The sequence below is a fragment of the Hyla sarda genome, chromosome 3 (assembly GCF_029499605.1).
Source record: "Hyla sarda isolate aHylSar1 chromosome 3, aHylSar1.hap1, whole genome shotgun sequence".
In the NCBI taxonomy this organism is placed as follows: domain Eukaryota; kingdom Metazoa; phylum Chordata; class Amphibia; order Anura; family Hylidae; genus Hyla; species Hyla sarda.
Window position 1 is genome coordinate 353,653,248 of NC_079191.1, and position 4,649 is coordinate 353,657,896.

Below are 4,649 nucleotides of genomic sequence, written 5' to 3' on the forward strand. Positions count from 1 at the left end.
AGTACTGGAAGGATTAAGATTTTTTTAATAGAGGTAATTTACAAATCTCTTTAACTTTCAGGCACCAGTTTATAAAAAAAAAAAAAAAAAAAGTTTTCCACCGGAGTACCCCTTTGAAGGGGTATTCTGGCCAAAAACATGTTATCCTCTTTCCAAAGGATAGGGGATAAGATGTCTGATCGCAAGGCGCCCCTGGCGTGATGGCACATCTCCAGTTGCGGAAACACAGAGGTTTACCAGACTGGAGCAGCAGACTTGCATAGAATGTGGGTGCTGCACTGAGATCGCTGGGGGTCCCAGCGGCGCCCCCTCCCCCTTATCCTTTAGATAGGGGATAAGATGTCTTTGGCTGGAGTACCCCTTTAAGATTGTTTTATAACTTAAACAAATGTCTTGCTACTATTAAAAAATGTTTGTTTGCTTTTAAGAGAAAAAAAATCTAAAATATTTAATGATTTAAAAAGATTCCATATTAAACTTGTAACGAAATAAAACAAAACAAACACTGTCTAGGGATGTAGATTGTATTCTACTGTTCTGTGCAAAGACCAAGCGCCTTCAATGTGTATGAATAATTTAGTTGTGAGACAGTTGGAAGGCGAAGTCTAACCCCAGCACCGGGTGTAATAGTAGACGCTGGCAGCTGATATAGTAACCAGCTCTCAGGGCAGATACAGCTGATGTATGGGGAGAAAGCAAAAATGTAGAGTAGGTGACTAAAGAGGACTATACTATAGTAAACTAACATCTTAAGACCTATGACTCGGTTTTCTCACATGTAGCAGAGTGGAATTTGTTATTAAGCAATAGTGTTGAGTGTAAATATTCGAAATGCAAATTTTTAATGCGAATATCGGCATTTCGCGAATATGCAAATATTTGGGAATATGCAACTTTGCAAATAGCGGCACTTCCAGTCAGAGGACACTGATCCCTCCCTTCTTTTAGGTGAAAAATATAATCTCGCATGCGCACACTGCGGATTTCATTACGAATTTTCGCTTGGAAAAGAAAAGAGAACGAACATAGCAAATATGCAAATTTCACAAATATAAGATGAATATTTGTATAAAAATATATGCGAAATATCGCGAATTTGAATATTGCCCCTGTCGCTCATCACTATTAGGCAAGGTATGATGTGATTTTTTTTTTTTTTTTTTAATAGCGGAGGCAAGTGCTCTCTGTCACCCAAAGTGCAAGAAAAAGTGCAGACGTGTCGCACTAAAAAAACGTGCACAAAGGATGCAGTCTATCGCCAAGCCCTTCTCCAACAGTAGAGAGGCCTCCCAACAAACCTACCCTTCACCTCTGGGCCAAAAGGCACCTGCAAGGATCCAGGTTCGATGCCCCTTTTTGCAGAAGCTACTAAGGGGCCGAAAATGCTCCTGGCTTCAACCTAGGCATTAACCAAGGTATCAGCCAAGGAGAATACTGATAGCATCTTGACCGAAGCCAAGATGCCCAGGGGTTGCAGGCAGGTGAGGAACCTAATGGCCACACACACCTCCCCTAGACCGCCAGGAGGGACACCGAGAAGGGCTACTGCATCCTGACAATGCTGTGTACAATAACAGACTCATAAAAGTGGCACAGGGACAATCAAAAAATAATAAATAAGTGGACGAGTGCAGATATACTGCCCGGTCATCCGGCCGGATCTATAAAAAATTCCCTGATTCTAGCCAGAAGGCCGGGATACCAAGGGGGAGTGCCAAAGGTGAAGAGTAATGGTGCAGTGCGTTCAGTGAGTTATAACATCCAGTGAGTTTCGGCACCTTGGGGTCACCACTCCCCGAGGCACAGGAGTACCTCGGATCTACACCCCCCCCAACCTCATGGTGAGACCAAGGAAACAGGTCACATCAGGACAGCCGTTGAGCTGATTCTTCAGAACCAGCCCCGGAACGCCCTGGTACACCTGCTCCCTACCATGCAGCACCCATCCCTACCAGCTCCACACCGGTGGGACTTCTCCACCAGTATGAAACTGATAAGAACAGATACTACACTTGATCTTAGCCAAAAGGCAGAGAAGCAAGAAGCAAGGTATCATGTGATGTCACAAAGTTATACTATAGGACTCCAAGTAAACCTGACTTTAAAGGAAATCTGTCATCAGTATCACCCACACTAACCTGTCATACAGGCTTGGAGTGCAAGTGATACTGATCAAAAGAATACTTACTGTTCCCCGAACCTTCACTCCGTTCCGCTATAGCTCATCTTTTTAGGTATATGCAAATTAGTTGCTTGGGGCAGGGGCGGAGATGCGAACCCTGGGCACTGTGACAACATCTTCTCCAGGTGGGCTGCACCCGGCTCCTCCATATTCATAATCCCCCTCCATGCTCGCTCGGCCTGTACTGTGTATGTGCAGCTTCCTGGGTACAACCAGAAGTGGCGTTCGGCTGAGATTGGCTGCCGTAGAAGATGTTGTCACAGTGTCCAGGGTTTATAGCTCCGCCCAAGCAACTAATTTGGATATACCGAAAAAATAAATTACGGTGGAATGGAATGACGGTTCGGGATGCGGTAAATATCATTTTGATCAGTATTACCCGCTCTACAAGCCTGTATGACAGGTTAGTAGGGGTGATACTGATGATAGAATTCCTTTAAAGGGGTACTCCGCCCCTAGTCATCTTATCCCCTATCGAAAGATTAAGGGATAAGATGTCAGATCGCGGGCATCCCGCCGCTGGGGACCCCCGGGATCTCGGCTGCAGCACCCACCTGTTGCGGCTTTCGGCAGCGTTGGAGGCTCTCATCCTAACGGCTCCCGACCACGGTGACGTGAGATCATGACGTCACGACTCCGCCTCTGTATGATGTCACGCCCCGCCCCATAGACTTGCATTGAGGGGCGGGGCGTGATGTCACACGGGGCGGAGTTGTGATATCACAATCTGACGTTACCGTGGTCGGGAGCCGTTAGGATGAGAGCCTCCAATGCTGCCGAAAGCCGCAACAGGTGGGTGCTGCAGCCGAGATCCCGCGGGTCCCCAGCGGCGGGACCCCCGCAATCTGACATCTTATCCCCTATCCTTTCGATAGGGGATAAGATGTCTAGGGGCAGAGTAACCTTTTAATAGTGCACAAACTTGTAGGCATTTGTATTCTGAACCTTTTTAGAGACAAACGGGGGTATTCATGAAGAGTAGTGTAGGTGAATGTCTTCTTACGCCATCAATTCATGTAGTGTATACTGCGTACCTGTACCAAATGTATTACATGGCGCAGGGCATGTGATGAATATGATTCTGATCACATTTCTTACTTCAGTACTCCACTTTGTATGAGGCTTCTTTGGCGACTGTCCACAGTCAGTTTACAAGCCAAGTCAGGACTGGAGTAGATTTGCACCCCAGTTAGCACAGGTGCGCCAAACGATGCAACAAACTGAAAAGTCGCACATCATAAATTCCTGACCGCTGCATGATACCAGCTGAAATCCCCACTTGGTATGTTCTGTTTAAACAAATGTTCTAAAGCAAAAGTCGCATTGAAAGGTCTCTAAACAGCATCTGAGACAAACTGTGCGACCAATTTACCCCACAAAACCAGGGTAAAACCAATGATAACGTCCCCCCAAATGCTATAAGAATTGGCTGCAGTAGAAGGCGGGTGTTTCTGTATATAAGCTTGTCTGTTCGGTGGTTTCCATGTATTGGAAACATTCTCACATCTCTGCTTATATATCCAATGCCCAGAACCACCTAAAACCTAATAGTATTTTAAGAAAGTGCCTTCTACCTCCTATACTGTGCCATTTTTCTTGTCTAAAACTGAGGGGTTCTGACCAATAGGAACCTAAAGCCTGAATAACTCAGTGCTATACACAAGCACAGTGCTGTACTCGAGCATACAGTATTTCTCAAACTTCTATTCCCACATATTGTTAAAGTTTCCATAAATTTACATATTCAAGTTTCCATAAATATCTAATATAAAATGAACCACTGTTTGAGAACTGCAATGAAAGAGTGCATACAGAGATAAATTAAAGTGCATAACACGTAGCCTAGGCTTGTCAAAATCCTCGCTGAAGGCATCTGGTTCTTAAATGGGCACTGTCAGATTCAAAAACTTTTTATATGTTGCACATGTTGGCAAAACCTTAACCTTTTTAATATACTTCATAAGAAAATTTTATTTTATTTTTTATAGAAATCATGACTTATAAAATCATGGCTTTGTCCAAGCTTAAGCACAGGCATTGACAAAGTCCGGTAAGTGAGGGTGAGCTAGCACTCCTCTGTGCTCTCTCCTGTCTGATAGGACAGGCAAGAGCACAGAGGAGTCCTATCAGACAGGAGAGAGCACAGAGGAGTGCTATCAGACAGGAGAGAGCACAGAGGAGTACTATCAGACAGGAGAGAGCACAGAGGAGTACTATCAGACAGGAGAGAGAACAGAGGAGTCCTATCAGACAGGAGAGAGCACAGAGGAGTCCTATCAGACAGGAGAGAGCACAGAGGAGTCCTATCAGACAGGAGAGAGCACAGAGGAGTCCTATCAGACAGGAGAGAGCACAGAGAAGTGCTATCAGACAGGAGAGAGCACAGAGGAGTCCTATCAGACAGGAGAGAGCACAGAGGAGTACTATCAGACAGGAGAGAGCACAGAGGAGTCCTATCAGACAGGAG

General features: G+C 45.2%; 1 pseudogene; it reads right to left on the bottom strand.

Annotated features, from left to right (window-relative positions):
- Nucleotides 1-1,950: 1,950 nt before the first annotated feature.
- On the bottom strand, nt 1,951-2,042 carry LOC130363216 (U2 spliceosomal RNA; annotated as a pseudogene).
- Between the last annotated feature and the right edge of the window lie 2,607 nt (nt 2,043-4,649).